Raw genomic sequence first — 18,218 nt, 5'->3', positions numbered from 1 at the left:
TAATTAATAAGCAAAGTTACAGAACAAAATATCAATTCATGAAAATCTATCTTATATGCATACGCTGGCAAAAAATAATCTGAAAAAGAATTTATGAGAACAATTCCATTTTTAATAATGTCAACATCAATATTTAGGAGTATATTTAATCAAGGTACAAGACTTGTTTTTATGTATGTAAAGTTGTATGTTTGAAATTACTGGAAAGTCAATTACTTTTCAAAACATCATGTATGTCAACAGCATGCCAGAAAAGCAGAGAAAACATCAAACTTCCATATAGAAGCCAAGCCTTACCCAGATCCAGTTCACCCAAAGTCCACATGTCATTTAGAGGCACTGTGGGAAGGTTATATTAGGAGCCGCTGTCCTCCGTGTTGTGGACGACCTGGATATGGTAGAAACAGTGGGATTTTTGAATTCCAATTTTCCACTTCATTCCACAAAAACACTCTTAGAACTAATAAATCAATTCAGTAAAGTTGCAAAATCAATACACAGAAATCAGTTGCCTTTCTAAACACTAATAATGAACCATCAGAAAGAGAAAGAAAGCAACCCTATTTACAACTGCATCAAAAAGAACAAAATACCTGGGAATAAAGTCAACTAAGGAGGTGAAAGACCTGCACACTGAAAACTTGAAGACATTGATGAAGACATTGCAAGACACACCAAGAAATGGAAAGATATCCTGTTCTCATGGAATGGAACAATTAATATTGTTAAAATATCCATGCTACCCAAAGCAGTGGACACAGTGAATGCAATCCCTCCCAAAATTCCATGGTATTTTCCCCCAAAATAGAGCAAATCCTCCTAATATCTGTGGGGAACCACAAAGGACCCCAAATAGCCAAAGAAACCCTGAAAAAAGAGAACGGGCTGGAGGCATCTCCCTCCCTGACGTCACACTCTGCTGAGAAGCTACAGTCACCAAAACAGTGTGGAACTGGCTCAAAACGGGCACAGGGACCAGAGGAACAGGACAGAGAGACCAGAATTCAACCCACATGGACGGGGTCGGTGAATTTATGACACAGGGACCAAGGACACACCAAGGAGCACGACACTCCCCACGATAAATGGTGCTGGGAAAACTGGACGCCCCATAACTCACGCTGGCTACCCTGCACACAAACCTGACCAAACACCCAGCTTTCCACGCCAAGCCCTCCCTCGCTCACACGAAGACGGACCCCCTCAACGGTCAGTCGCCCACAGGAAGCTTCTCCCCACTTTTCCTCACCGTCTCTTCACCTTTTCCTCAGGCATCACCTGGGTCCTCAGGAAACCTAGTTCCCTAGTCAGCGTGGACGCAGCCCCACTTTGTCCTGAAGCCGAAACCCCAGCGAGTCCTAAGGAGACGGAAATCGAGCTCCTCTCAGCAGAGACGCTGAGCCGGGCGTCCTACCCGAAGGCCCCCGCCCCCACCCCCGCGCCTGAGGCAGCTCAACTCCTCTCAGCTGCCCTCACAATCGAGTTCCATGGAACGAGCATGCGCTGTGGGTCAGAGAGGCGAACTCGGCGCCACCCTGTGGTCAGTGCAGGAAGTGCAGGCCGCGCCTCCCTCACAGGTCACTGGGGGCAGCGTGCCCTACTGACAGGACTGCTGAATCCATTCAACTGGAAATTCAAACGAAAATGGAGTCTCTATCCCAAAAGTTTTCTAAAAGTAGTTAAGGAACAATTAATTGGAAACCATTTGGAATGAAGTGAATGTAGATGCAAACTTTACAACTTATACCAAATTCACTCAAAGTTATTCAGAGGCAAATTTTATTTGAGTTTATAATTTATGTTTGGCTGCGTTGGGTCTTCGTTGCTGCATGTGGGCTTTCTCTAGTTGCGTCGAGCGGGGCTACTCTTCGTTGCGGTGCACGGGCTTCTCATTGCGGGGGCTTCTCTTGTGGGCGAGCACGGGCTCTAGGCGCCCAGGCTTCAGTAGTTGTGCCGTGCAGGCTTGGTTGCTCTGCGGCATGTGGGATCTTCCCGGATCAGGGCTCGAACCCGTGTCCCCTGCATTGGCAGGCGGACTCGTAACCATTGCGTCACCAGGGAAGTCCCCACAGACAAACTTTAAATACAAAACTATTCAAGGGGCTTCCCTGGTGGCGCAGTGGTTGAGAATCTGCCTGCTAATGCAGGGGACACGGGTTCGAGCCCTGGTCTGGGAAGATCCCACATGCCGTGGAGCAACTAGGCCCGTGAGCCACAACTACTGAGCCTGCGCATCTGGAGCCTGTGCTCCGCAACAAGAGAGGCCGCGATAGTGAGAGGCCCGCGCACCGCGATGAAGAGCGGCCCCCGCTTGCCACAACTAGAGAAAGCCTTCGCACAGAGACGAAGACCCAACACAGCCAAAAATAAATAAATTAATTAATCAATTAAAAAGAAAAGCTGTCTCTCAAATTTAACTTCCAGAATGTATTCAGGAAAAACGCATACGCCCTTTTTGGCCAACCAAAGAAGCGGGCAATGCAAATCAACACTACAAAGAGGTATCACTTCGAATCAGAAAAAAGGACCATCCTCACAAAGGGTAAAAACCAGATATGCAGGACAAGGAGAGGAGAAAAGGGAGCCTCGTTACGCTGAAGGGGGGAATGTAAATTGCCAACGGCCACTCTGGAGAAGTGTGCTGTGTTTCCTAAAACATCTAAAAAACAGAGCTACAAAGCATAGGGTGCTTCCACTCATGGGCCTATATGTTGGAAAATCCAAAAATCCACAGGACGCAGGCACCCCGTTTACTGCTGCTATGTTTACAACAGCCTCGACTTGGGTACAACTTCATAGTCCTTGGAAGGAAAAAACGGTGAAAGAAAATTTGATACTTAAGCACAACGGAATATTACTCAGCCCTGAAATCAATGAAATGAGGCCAGTTGCAGCGACTCCGGGGGACTTATGTATGGTCATTGAGAGTGAAATCAGTTAGACAGCAAGAGAAACTTATCATAAGATATCACTTATAAAGGGAATCTAAAAATCGCCAACCGTGAACTGAATTACAAACAGAACACCATCACACATTTACAAAACACACTTATGGCTGCTTAAGGGGAAAAGTGTGGTGCGTTGATGCATAAACCAGGAGGTTGAAATTGGCACAGATACCGTTCCATACGCCAATAATGTAATCGCCAAGACATACTCATTGTTCAAGGAACTGGACTCAGCACACTCTATTCACAGAAAAAAACATATATCTGACTACTAGAAACTAGAAAAGAATTTATTGATGTCTCTCTGTAAGTGACTCAGGTGGATGTACAGCACCAAGAAACACAACATTGCAAATCAGCTACACCCCATTATAAAAATTAATTATAAAAAAAGAAAGACAGTGAGAGAGAGAGGAATTCTCACAAAATTCAATCAGGGGCTGTGAGGCAACTGGACTGACCACATATACACTCACAGCTGAATGGGACGTAAGGCTGGACACCCTAACCCTAAACCCTAACCCTACCTTAACCCTAACCCTAACCCAACACTAACCCTAACCCTAAACCTAAACCCTAACCCTAACCCCTAACCCTAACCCAACCCTAAGCCTAACCCTAACCCCTAGCCCTAGCCCTAGCCCTAACCCTGACCCTAACCCCTAACCCTTAACCCCTAACCCCTAACCCTAACCAAGTTCACAAGTAAACTTCTCGCCCACCTGGAGAGAGCGATTTAATTTGAAAGAGTAAAGACACAATCAGCTCAGTAATTGGCCACGGGGGCTGGAGGGGCCAAGGCTAACCTGAGCTGGAGGAACGTGGGTGCCTGCCTGGATGCTCAGAGGCCAAGGGCTGTCCTGAGACCTGCTTGGACACCCGTGCAGATGGAACAAAGGATCCGTCCAGTCCCAAGAGGGCCCCACCAGCCCTCACGAACGGAACACCAGACTTCCCTGGTGGCGCGGTGGTTAAGAATCCACCTGCCAATGCAGGGGACACGGGTTTGAGCCCTGGTCCGGGAAGATCCCACATGCTGTGGAGCAACTAAGCCCGTGCACCACAACTACTGAGCCTGCGCTCTAGAACCCGCGAGCCCCGACTGCTGAAGCCCACGCGCTTAGAGCCTGTGCTCTGCAACAAGAGAAGCCACCGCAATGAGAAGCCCCCACTCGCCGCAACTAGAGAAAGCCTCCGGGCAGCAATGCAGACCAAACACAGCCCAAAATTAATTAATTAATTAATTAAGAAAAAAAAAAAAAAGGCAGAACCTGGGGGCTGGCCGACTGAGGCACCAAGTCTTACATCACTTCTAGTTAGTATCCTGCATGTCAGGGCCATGCTGGACCTGGGGCTGCCCAGACAGAGTGGGGCCTGCATCACCCTTCCCAGGAGGGAGGGTGGAGGGAAACCCTGCATAACCTCTGAGGCCCTAAGAACCCTTGACTAAGGCTGAGCTCAATTTGAAACAGTGGGTGAGCAGAGCAGACATTTCATTCATCTATCAATGAGAATCCAGCACTGGAGGAGCAGAAAACAACGGCCTCGCTCAACCTTGACGCTAATCCTGACATGGACCCTAACCCTAAACTCTGATCCTGACCCTAAGCCCTGACCTAACCTTAGCCTAACCCGTACCCTAAACCTGTACCTTACCCTAACCCATGCTCTACCCGTATCCTACCTGTACCCCAATTCTAACCCATACCCTAACACCCACTCTAACACAGAACCCTAACACCCTGAGACCAAAACCATAAACCTTAACCAATAAGCAAAACCATAACCATAACCAAACCATAAAATATATTCATTAACCATACCCATAAATAACTCATTAACCATAAAACTTAAACCATAACAGCAACCATAAACCATACACAGCCCCAACCCTCACACCAGCCCCAGCCCTAATGCTAACCCTCCAAACCACTTACACCAAGCCAAGTCTAATCAGATTATACAAATACATCTTGAAAAAGAAAACCGGGGAATACTCTGGTGGCCCAGTGGTTAGGACTCTGTGCTTTCACTGCCAAGGGCTCGGGTTCGATCCCTGACTGGGGAACTAAGATCCCACAAGCCATGGGATGTGGCCAAAGTAAATAAATAATTAAAATGAAAGAAAACCACTATTTTAAAAAAGATTTTAAAAATAAAGGAAAAAAACAAGAAAACTACCCCAGTACAACTTATAAACAGGAATGTAAAAATCTATCACACAATAATAGCAACATGAAACCAACAGAACTTTAAATGGATAATGCCATAAGCAAGTATCTCTACACCAGGAATTTCAGGTTGCTCAACATATGAAAAGTAAGCAATGTATTCAACCACAATAATGGTGTGAAGTAAAAACACATAATCATATCAATTAATGCAAAAAATCTACAATGAAAATCCAGTGTTATTTCATGAAAAACACTCAAGAAAGCAGGAATAAAAGGAAATGTGTTCAATATGGAAAAGAGTAGTACAAAAAGCCACAGCAAACATCATGCTCAACGTTTCAAGACTGAAAGATTTACTCCTGAAATCAGGAACAGGGCCAGGAAGCTGGCCTTCATCACCGTTACTCAATAGTGTACTGGAAGTTCTACCCAGAATCTTGAGGAAAGAAATAAAAGGCATCCATGGGTGAATGGAAAAATTAAAACCGGGTCTCTTCACAGAACATAGGTCACATCATCTTATATATAAAACTACCTATAATCAGCAAAGAAATTATTTGAGCTAATCAACTAATTAATAAGCAAAGTTACAGAACAAAATATCAATTCATGAAAATCTATCTTATATGCATACGCTGGCAAAAAATAATCTGAAAAAGAATTTATGAGAACAATTCCATTTTTAATAATGTCAACATCAATATTTAGGAGTATATTTAATCAAGGTACAAGACTTGTTTTTATGTATGTAAAGTTGTATGTTTGAAATTACTGGAAAGTCAATTACTTTTCAAAACATCATGTATGTCAACAGCATGCCAGAAAAGCAGAGAAAACATCAAACTTCCATATAGAAGCCAAGCCTTACCCAGATCCAGTTCACCCAAAGTCCACATGTCATTTAGAGGCACTGTGGGAAGGTTATATTAGGAGCCGCTGTCCTCCGTGTTGTGGACGACCTGGATATGGTAGAAACAGTGGGATTTTTGAATTCCAATTTTCCACTTCATTCCACAAAAACACTCTTAGAACTAATAAATCAATTCAGTAAAGTTGCAAAATCAATACACAGAAATCAGTTGCCTTTCTAAACACTAATAATGAACCATCAGAAAGAGAAAGAAAGCAACCCTATTTACAACTGCATCAAAAAGAACAAAATACCTGGGAATAAAGTCAACCAAGGAGGTGAAAGACCTGCACACTGAAAACTTGAAGACATTGATGAAGACATTGCAAGACACACCAAGAAATGGAAAGATATCCTGTTCTCATGGAATGGAACAATTAATATTGTTAAAACATCCATGCTACCCAAAGCAGTGGACACAGTGAATGCAATCCCTCCCAAAATTCCATGGTATTTTCCCCCAAAATAGAGCTAATCCTCCTAATATCTGTGGGGAACCACAAAGGACCCCAAATAGCCAAAGAAACCCTGAAAAAAGAGAACGGGCTGGAGGCATCTCCCTCCCTGACGTCACACTCTGCTGAGAAGCTACAGTCACCAAAACAGTGTGGACCTGGCTCAAAACGGGCACAGGGACCAGAGGAACAGGACAGAGAGACCAGAATTCAACCCACACGGACGGGGTCGGTGAATTTATGACACAGGGACCAAGGACACACCAAGGAGCACGACACTCCCCACGATAAATGGTGCTGGGAAAACTGGACGCCCCGTAACTCACGCTGGCTACCCTGCACACAAACCTGACCAAACACCCAGCTCTCCACGCCAAGCCCTCCCTCGCTCACACGAAGACGGACCCCCTCAACGGTCAGTCGCCCACAGGAAGCTTCTCCCCACTTTTCCTCACCGTCTCTTCACCTTTTCCTCAGGCATCACCTGGGTCCTCAGGAAACCTAGTTCCCTAGTCAGCGTGGACGCAGCCCCACTTTGTCCTGAAGCCGAAACCCCAGCGAGTCCTAAGGAGACGGAAATCGAGCTCCTCTCAGCAGAGACGCTGAGCCGGGCGTCCTACCCGAAGGCCCCCGCCCCCGCCCCCGCCCCCGCGCCTGAGGCGGCTCAACTCCTCTCAGCTGCCCTCACAATCGAGTTCCATGGAACGAGCATGCGCTGTGGGTCAGAGAGGCGAACTCGGCGCCACCCTGTGGTCAGTGCAGGAAGTGCAGGCCGCGCCTCCCTCACAGGTCACTGGGGGCAGCGTGCCCTACTGACAGGACTGCTGAATCCATTCAACTGGAAATTCAAACGAAAATGGAGTCTCTATCCCAAAAGTTTTCTAAAAGTAGTTAAGGAACAATTAATTGGAAACCATTTGGAATGAAGTGAATGTAGATGCAAACTTTACAACTTATACCAAATTCACTCAAAGTTATTCAGAGGCAAATTTTATTTGAGTTTATAATTTATGTTTGGCTGCGTTGGGTCTTCGTTGCTGCATGTGGGCTTTCTCTAGTTGCGTCGAGCGGGGCTACTCTTCGTTGCGGTGCACGGGCTTCTCATTGCGGGGGCTTCTCTTGTGGGCGAGCACGGGCTCTAGGCGCGCAGGCTTCAGTAGTTGTGCCGTGCAGGCTTGGTTGCTCTGCGGCATGTGGGATCTTCCCGGACCAGGGCTCGAGCCTGTGTCCCCTGCATTGGCAGGCGGACTCTTAACCACTGCGTCACCAGGGAAGTCCCCACAGACAAACTTTAAATACAAAACTATTCAAGGGGCTTCCCTGGTGGCGCAGTGGTTGAGAATCTGCCTGCTAATGCAGGGGACACGGGTTCGAGCCCTGGTCTGGGAAGATCCCACATGCCGTGGAGCAACTAGGCCCGTGAGCCACAACTACTGAGCCTGCGCGTCTGGAGCCTGTGCTCCGCAACAAGAGAGGCCGCGATAGTGAGAGGCCCGCGCACCGCGATGAAGAGTGGCCCCCGCTTGCCACAACTAGAGAAACCCTTCGCACAGAGACGAAGACCCAACACAGCCAAAAATAAATAAATTAATTAATCAATTAAAAAGAAAAGCTGTCTCTCAAACTTAACTTCCAGAATGTATTCAGGAAAAACGCATACGCCCTTTTTGGCCAACCAAAGAAGCAGGCAATGCAAATCAACACTACAAAGAGGTATCACTTCGAATCAGAAAAAAGGACCATCCTCACAAAGGGTAAAAACCAGATATGCAGGACAAGGAGAGGAGAAAAGGGAGCCTCGTTACGCTGAAGGGGGGAATGTAAATTGCCAACGGCCACTCTGGAGAATTTTGCTGTGTTTCCTAAAACATCTAAAAAACAGAGCTACAAAGCATAGGGCGCTTCCACTCATGGGCCTATATGTTGGAAAATCCAAAAATCCACAGGACGCAGGCACCCCGTTTACTGCTGCTATGTTTACAACAGCCTCGACTTGGGTACAACTTCATAGTCCTTGGAAGGAAAAAACGGTGAAAGAAAATTTGATACTTAAGCACAACGGAATATTACTCAGCCCTGAAATCAATGAAATGAGGCCAGTTGCAGCGACTCCGGGGGACTTATGTATGGTCATTGAGAGTGAAATCAGTTAGACAGCAAGAGAAACTTATCATAAGATATCACTTATAAAGGGAATCTAAAAATCGCCAACCGTGAACTGAATTACAAACAGAACACCATCACACATTTACAAAACACACTTATGGCTGCTTAAGGGGAAAAGTGTGGTGCATTGATGCATAAACCAGGAGGTTGAAATTGGCACAGATACCGTTCCATACGCCAATAATGTAATCGCCAAGACATACTCATTGTTCAAGGAACTGGACTCAGCACACTCTATTCACAGAAAAAACATATATCTGACTACTAGAAACTAGAAAAGAATTTATTGATGTCTCTCTGTAAGTGACTCAGGTGGATGTACAGCACCAAGAAACACAACATTGCAAATCAGCTACACCCCATTATAAAAATTAATTATAAAAAAAGAAAGACAGTGAGAGAGAGAGGAATTCTCACAAAATTCAATCAGGGGCTGTGAGGCAACTGGACTGACCACATCTACACTCACAGATGAATGGGACGTAAGGCTGGACACCCTAACCCTAAACCCTAACCCTACCTTAACCCTAACCCTAACCCTAACCCTAAACCTAAACCCTAACCCTAACCCCTAACCCTAACCCAACCCTAAGCCTAACCCTAACCCCTAGCCCTAGCCCTAACCCTGACCCTAACCCCTAACCCTTAACCCCTAACCCCTAACCCTAACCAAGTTCACAAGTAAACTTCTCGCCCACCTGGAGAGAGCGATTTAATTTGAAAGAGTAAAGACACAATCAGCTCAGTAATTGGCCACGGGGGCTGGAGGGGCCAAGGCTAACCTGAGCTGGAGGAACGTGGGTGCCTGCCTGGATGCTCAGAGGCCAAGGGCTGTCCTGAGACCTGCTTGGACACCCGTGCAGATGGAACAAAGGATCCGTCCAGTCCCAAGAGGGCCCCACCAGCCCTCACGAACGCAACACCAGACTTCCCTGGTGGCGCAGTGGTCAAGAATTCACCTGCCAATGCAGGGGACACGGGTTTGAGCCCTGGTCAGGGAAGATCCCACATGCTGTGGAGCAACTAAGCCCGTGCACCACAACTACTGAGCCTGCGCTCTAGAACCCGCGAGCCCCAACTGCTGAAGCCCACGCGCTTAGAGCCTGTGCTCTGCAACAAGAGAAGCCACCGCAATGAGAAGCCCCCACTCGCCGCAACTAGAGAAAGCCTCCGGGCAGCAATGCAGACCCAACACAGCCCAAAATTAATTAATTAATTAATTAAGAAAAAAAAAAAAAGGCAGCACCTGGGGGCTGGCAGACTGATGCACCAAGTCTTACATCACGTCTAGTTAGTATCCTGCATGTCAGGGCCATGCTGGACCTGGGGCTGCCCAGACAGAGTGGGGCCTGCATCACCCTTCCCAGGAGGGAGGGTGGAGGGAAACCCTGCATGACCTCTGAGGCCCTAAGAACCCTTGACTAAGGCTGAGCTCAATTTGAAACAGTGGGTGAGCAGAGCAGACATTTCATTCATCTATCAATGAGAATCCAGCACTGGAGGAGCAGAAAACAATGGCCTCGCTCAACCTTGACGCTAATCCTGACACGGACCCTAACCCTAAACTCTGATCCTGACACTAAGCCCTGACCTAACCTTAGCCTAACCCGTACCCTAAACCTGTACCTTACCCTAACCCATGCTCTACCCGTATCCTACCTGTACCCCAATTCTAACCCATACACTAACACCCACTCTAACACAGAACCCTAACACCCTGAGACCAAAACCATAAACCTTAAAACCAATAAGCAAAACCATAACCATAACCAAACCATAAAATATATTCATTAACCATACCCATAAATAACTCATTAACCATAAAACTTAAACCATAACAGCAACCATAAACCATACACAGCCCCAACCCTCACACCAGCCCCAGCCCTAATGCTAACCCTCCAAACCACTTACACCAAGCCAAGTCTAATCAGATTATACAAATACATCTTGAAAAAGAAAACCGGGGAATACTCTGGTGGCCCAGTGGTTAGGACTCTGTGCTTTCACTGCCAAGGGCTCGGGTTCGATCCCTGACTGGGGAACTAAGATCCCACAAGCCATGGGATGTGGCCAAAGTAAATAAATAATTAAAATGAAAGAAAACCACTATTTTAAAAAAGATTTTAAAAATAAAGGAAAAAAACAAGAAAACTACCCCAGTACAACTTATAAACAGGAATGTAAAAATCTATCACACAATAATAGCAACATGAAACCAACAGAACTTTAAATGGATAATGCCATAAGCAAGTATCTCTACACCAGGAATTTCAGGTTGCTCAACATATGAAAAGTAAGCAATGTATTCAACCACAATAATGGTGTGAAGTAAAAACACATAATCATATCAATTAATGCAAAAAATCTACAATGAAAATCCAGTGTTATTTCATGAAAAACACTCAAGAAAGCAGGAATAAAAGGAAATGTGTTCAATATGGAAAAGAGTAGTACAAAAAGCCACAGCAAACATCATGCTCAACGTTTCAAGACTGAAAGATTTACTCCTGAAATCAGGAACAGGGCCAGGAAGCTGGCCTTCATCACCGTTACTCAATAGTGTACTGGAAGTTATACCCAGAATCTTGAGGAAAGAAAGAAAAGGCATCCATGGGTGAATGGAAAAATTAAAACCGGGTCTCTTCACAGAACATAGGTCACATCATCTTATATATAAAACTACCTATAATCAGCAAAGAAATTATTTGAGCTAATCAACTAATTAATAAGCAAAGTTACAGAACAAAATATCAATTCATGAAAATCTATCTTATATGCATACGCTGGCAAAAAATAATCTGAAAAAGAATTTATGAGAACAATTCCATTTTTAATAATGTCAACATCAATATTTAGGAGTATATTTAATCAAGGTACAAGACTTGTTTTTATGTATGTAAAGTTGTATGTTTGAAATTACTGGAAAGTCAATTACTTTTCAAAACATCATGTATGTCAACAGCATGCCAGAAAAGCAGAGAAAACATCAAACTTCCATATAGAAGCCAAGCCTTACCCAGATCCAGTTCACCCAAAGTCCACATGTCATTTAGAGGCACTGTGGGAAGGTTATATTAGGAGCCGCTGTCCTCCGTGTTGTGGACGACCTGGATATGGTAGAAACAGTGGGATTTTTGAATTCCAATTTTCCACTTCATTCCACAAAAACACTCTTAGAACTAATAAATCAATTCAGTAAAGTTGCAAAATCAATACACAGAAATCAGTTGCCTTTCTAAACACTAATAATGAACCATCAGAAAGAGAAAGAAAGCAACCCTATTTACAACTGCATCAAAAAGAACAAAATACCTGGGAATAAAGTCAACCAAGGAGGTGAAAGACCTGCACACTGAAAACTTGAAGACATTGATGAAGACATTGCAAGACACACCAAGAAATGGAAAGATATCCTGTTCTCATGGAATGGAACAATTAATATTGTTAAAACATCCATGCTACCCAAAGCAGTGGACACAGTGAATGCAATCCCTCCCAAAATTCCATGGTATTTTCCCCCAAAATAGAGCTAATCCTCCTAATATCTGTGGGGAACCACAAAGGACCCCAAATAGCCAAAGAAACCCTGAAAAAAGAGAACGGGCTGGAGGCATCTCCCTCCCTGACGTCACACTCTGCTGAGAAGCTACAGTCACCAAAACAGTGTGGACCTGGCTCAAAACGGGCACAGGGACCAGAGGAACAGGACAGAGAGACCAGAATTCAACCCACACGGACGGGGTCGGTGAATTTATGACACAGGGACCAAGGACACACCAAGGAGCACGACACTCCCCACGATAAATGGTGCTGGGAAAACTGGACGCCCCATAACTCACGCTGGCTACCCTGCACACAAACCTGACCAAACACCCAGCTTTCCACGCCAAGCCCTCCCTCGCTCACACGAAGACGGACCCCCTCAACGGTCAGTCGCCCACAGGAAGCTTCTCCCCACTTTTCCTCACCGTCTCTTCACCTTTTCCTCAGGCATCACCTGGGTCCTCAGGAAACCTAGTTCCCTAGTCAGCGTGGACGCAGCCCCACTTTGTCCTGAAGCCGAAACCCCAGCGAGTCCTAAGGAGACGGAAATCGAGCTCCTCTCAGCAGAGACGCTGAGCCGGGCGTCCTACCCGAAGGCCCCCGCCCCCGCCCCCGCCCCCGCGCCTGAGGCGGCTCAACTCCTCTCAGCTGCCCTCACAATCGAGTTCCATGGAACGAGCATGCGCTGTGGGTCAGAGAGGCGAACTCGGCGCCACCCTGTGGTCAGTGCAGGAAGTGCAGGCCGCGCCTCCCTCACAGGTCACTGGGGGCAGCGTGCCCTACTGACAGGACTGCTGAATCCATTCAACTGGAAATTCAAACGAAAATGGAGTCTCTATCCCAAAAGTTTTCTAAAAGTAGTTAAGGAACAATTAATTGGAAACCATTTGGAATGAAGTGAATGTAGATGCAAACTTTACAACTTATACCAAATTCACTCAAAGTTATTCAGAGGCAAATTTTATTTGAGTTTATAATTTATGTTTGGCTGCGTTGGGTCTTCGTTGCTGCATGTGGGCTTTCTCTAGTTGCGTCGAGCGGGGCTACTCTTCGTTGCGGTGCACGGGCTTCTCATTGCGGGGGCTTCTCTTGTGGGCGAGCACGGGCTCTAGGCGCGCAGGCTTCAGTAGTTGTGCCGTGCAGGCTTGGTTGCTCTGCGGCATGTGGGATCTTCCCGGACCAGGGCTCGAGCCTGTGTCCCCTGCATTGGCAGGCGGACTCTTAACCACTGCGTCACCAGGGAAGTCCCCACAGACAAACTTTAAATACAAAACTATTCAAGGGGCTTCCCTGGTGGCGCAGTGGTTGAGAATCTGCCTGCTAATGCAGGGGACACGGGTTCGAGCCCTGGTCTGGGAAGATCCCACATGCCGTGGAGCAACTAGGCCCGTGAGCCACAACTACTGAGCCTGCGCGTCTGGAGCCTGTGCTCCGCAACAAGAGAGGCCGCGATAGTGAGAGGCCCGCGCACCGCGATGAAGAGTGGCCCCCGCTTGCCACAACTAGAGAAACCCTTCGCACAGAGACGAAGACCCAACACAGCCAAAAATAAATAAATTAATTAATCAATTAAAAAGAAAAGCTGTCTCTCAAACTTAACTTCCAGAATGTATTCAGGAAAAACGCATACGCCCTTTTTGGCCAACCAAAGAAGCGGGCAATGCAAATCAACACTACAAAGAGGTATCACTTCGAATCAGAAAAAAGGACCATCCTCACAAAGGGTAAAAACCAGATATGCAGGACAAGGAGAGGAGAAAAGGGAGCCTCGTTACGCTGAAGGGGGGAATGTAAATTGCCAACGGCCACTCTGGAGAAGTGTGCTGTGTTTCCTAAAACATCTAAAAAACAGAGCTACAAAGCATAGGGCGCTTCCACTCATGGGCCTATATGTTGGAAAATCCAAAAATCCACAGGACGCAGGCACCCCGTTTACTGCTGCTATGTTTACAACAGCCTCGACTTGGGTACAACTTCATAGTCCTTGGAAGGAAAAAACGGTGAAAGAAAATTTGATACTTAAGCACAACGGAATATTACTCAGCCCTGAAATCAATGAAATGAGGCCAGTTGCAGCGACTCCGGGGGACTTATGTATGGTCATTGAGAGTGAAATCAGTTAGACAGCAAGAGAAACTTATCATAAGATATCACTTATAAAGGGAATCTAAAAATCGCCAACCGTGAACTGAATTACAAACAGAACACCATCACACATTTACAAAACACACTTATGGCTGCTTAAGGGGAAAAGTGTGGTGCGTTGATGCATAAACCAGGAGGTTGAAATTGGCACAGATACCGTTCCATACGCCAATAATGTAATCGCCAAGACATACTCATTGTTCAAGGAACTGGACTCAGCACACTCTATTCACAGAAAAAACATATATCTGACTACTAGAAACTAGAAAAGAATTTATTGATGTCTCTCTGTAAGTGACTCAGGTGGATGTACAGCACCAAGAAACACAACATTGCAAATCAGCTACACCCCATTATAAAAATTAATTATAAAAAAAGAAAGACAGTGAGAGAGAGAGGAATTCTCACAAAATTCAATCAGGGGCTGTGAGGCAACTGGACTGACCACATCTACACTCACAGATGAATGGGACGTAAGGCTGGACACCCTAACCCTAAACCCTAACCCTACCTTAACCCTAACCCTAACCCTAACCCTAAACCTAAACCCTAACCCTAACCCCTAACCCTAACCCAACCCTAAGCCTAACCCTAACCCCTAGCCCTAGCCCTAACCCTGACCCTAACCCCTAACCCTTAACCCCTAACCCCTAACCCTAACCAAGTTCACAAGTAAACTTCTCGCCCACCTGGAGAGAGCGATTTAATTTGAAAGAGTAAAGACACAATCAGCTCAGTAATTGGCCACGGGGGCTGGAGGGGCCAAGGCTAACCTGAGCTGGAGGAACGTGGGTGCCTGCCTGGATGCTCAGAGGCCAAGGGCTGTCCTGAGACCTGCTTGGACACCCGTGCAGATGGAACAAAGGATCCGTCCAGTCCCAAGAGGGCCCCACCAGCCCTCACGAACGCAACACCAGACTTCCCTGGTGGCGCAGTGGTCAAGAATTCACCTGCCAATGCAGGGGACACGGGTTTGAGCCCTGGTCAGGGAAGATCCCACATGCTGTGGAGCAACTAAGCCCGTGCACCACAACTACTGAGCCTGCGCTCTAGAACCCGCGAGCCCCAACTGCTGAAGCCCACGCGCTTAGAGCCTGTGCTCTGCAACAAGAGAAGCCACCGCAATGAGAAGCCCCCACTCGCCGCAACTAGAGAAAGCCTCCGGACAGCAATGCAGACCCAACACAGCCCAAAATTAATTAATTAATTAATTAAGAAAAAAAAAAAAAGGCAGCACCTGGGGGCTGGCAGACTGATGCACCAAGTCTTACATCACGTCTAGTTAGTATCCTGCATGTCAGGGCCATGCTGGACCTGGGGCTGCCCAGACAGAGTGGGGCCTGCATCACCCTTCCCAGGAGGGAGGGTGGAGGGAAACCCTGCATGACCTCTGAGGCCCTAAGAACCCTTGACTAAGGCTGAGCTCAATTTGAAACAGTGGGTGAGCAGAGCAGACATTTCATTCATCTATCAATGAGAATCCAGCACTGGAGGAGCAGAAAACAATGGCCTCGCTCAACCTTGACGCTAATCCTGACACGGACCCTAACCCTAAACTCTGATCCTGACACTAAGCCCTGACCTAACCTTAGCCTAACCCGTACCCTAAACCTGTACCTTACCCTAACCCATGCTCTACCCGTATCCTACCTGTACCCCAATTCTAACCCATACACTAACACCCACTCTAACACAGAACCCTAACACCCTGAGACCAAAACCATAAACCTTAAAACCAATAAGCAAAACCATAACCATAACCAAACCATAAAATATATTCATTAACCATACCCATAAATAACTCATTAACCATAAAACTTAAACCATAACAGCAACCATAAACCATACACAGCCCCAACCCTCACACCAGCCCCAGCCCTAATGCTAACCCTCCAAACCACTTACACCAAGCCAAGTCTAATCAGATTATACAAATACATCTTGAAAAAGAAAACCGGGGAATACTCTGGTGGCCCAGTGGTTAGGACTCTGTGCTTTCACTGCCAAGGGCTCGGGTTCGATCCCTGACTGGGGAACTAAGATCCCACAAGCCATGGGATGTGGCCAAAGTAAATAAATAATTAAAATGAAAGAAAACCACTATTTTAAAAAAGATTTTAAAAATAAAGGAAAAAAACAAGAAAACTACCCCAGTACAACTTATAAATAGGAATGTAAAAATCTATCACACAATAATAGCAACATGAAACCAACAGAACTTTAAATGGATAATGCCATAAGCAAGTATCTCTACACCAGGAATTTCAGGTTGCTCAACATATGAAAAGTAAGCAATGTATTCAACCACAATAATGGTGTGAAGTAAAAACACATAATCATATCAATTAATGCAAAAAATCTACAATGAAAATCCAGTGTTATTTCATGAAAAACACTCAAGAAAGCAGGAATAAAAGGAAATGTGTTCAATATGGAAAAGAGTAGTACAAAAAGCCACAGCAAACATCATGCTCAACGTTTCAAGACTGAAAGATTTACTCCTGAAATCAGGAACAGGGCCAGGAAGCTGGCCTTCATCACCGTTACTCAATAGTGTACTGGAAGTTCTACCCAGAATCTTGAGGAAAGAAATAAAAGGCATCCATGGGTGAATGGAAAAATTAAAACCGTGTCTCTTCACAGAACATAGGTCACATCATCTTATATATAAAACTACCTATAATCAGCAAAGAAATTATTTGAGCTAATCAACTAATTAATAAGCAAAGTTACAGAACAAAATATCAATTCATGAAAATCTATCTTATATGCATACGCTGGCAAAAAATAATCTGAAAAAGAATTTATGAGAACAATTCCATTTTTAATAATGTCAACATCAATATTTAGGAGTATATTTAATCAAGGTACAAGACTTGTTTTTATGTATGTAAAGTTGTATGTTTGAAATTACTGGAAAGTCAATTACTTTTCAAAACATCATGTATGTCAACAGCATGCCAGAAAAGCAGAGAAAACATCAAACTTCCATATAGAAGCCAAGCCTTACCCAGATCCAGTTCACCCAAAGTCCACATGTCATTTAGAGGCACTGTGGGAAGGTTATATTAGGAGCCGCTGTCCTCCGTGTTGTGGACGACCTGGATATGGTAGAAACAGTGGGATTTTTGAATTCCAATTTTCCACTTCATTCCACAAAAACACTCTTAGAACTAATAAATCAATTCAGTAAAGTTGCAAAATCAATACACAGAAATCAGTTGCCTTTCTAAACACTAATAATGAACCATCAGAAAGAGAAAGAAAGCAACCCTATTTACAACTGCATCAAAAAGAACAAAATACCTGGGAATAAAGTCAACTAAGGAGGTGAAAGACCTGCACACTGAAAACTTGAAGACATTGATGAAGACATTGCAAGACACACCAAGAAATGGAAAGATATCCTGTTCTCATGGAATGGAACAATTAATATTGTTAAAACATCCATGCTACCCAAAGCAGTGGACACAGTGAATGCAATCCCTCCCAAAATTCCATGGTATTTTCCCCCAAAATAGAGCTAATCCTCCTAATATCTGTGGGGAACCACAAAGGACCCCAAATAGCCAAAGAAACCCTGAAAAAAGAGAACGGGCTGGAGGCATCTCCCTCCCTGACGTCACACTCTGCTGAGAAGCTACAGTCACCAAAACAGTGTGGAACTGGCTCAAAACGGGCACAGGGACCAGAGGAACAGGACAGAGAGACCAGAATTCAACCCACATGGACGGGGTCGGTGAATTTATGACACAGGGACCAAGGACACACCAAGGAGCACGACACTCCCCACGATAAATGGTGCTGGGAAAACTGGACGCCCCATAACTCACGCTGGCTACCCTGCACACAAACCTGACCAAACACCCAGCTT

The sequence above is a fragment of the Balaenoptera borealis genome (assembly GCF_965194805.1).
Source record: "Balaenoptera borealis genome assembly, contig: HAP1_SCAFFOLD_350, whole genome shotgun sequence".
Classification (NCBI taxonomy): domain Eukaryota; kingdom Metazoa; phylum Chordata; class Mammalia; order Artiodactyla; family Balaenopteridae; genus Balaenoptera; species Balaenoptera borealis.
The sequence above is the reverse complement of the archived record's forward strand: the minus strand, read 5'-3'. Positions refer to the sequence as shown.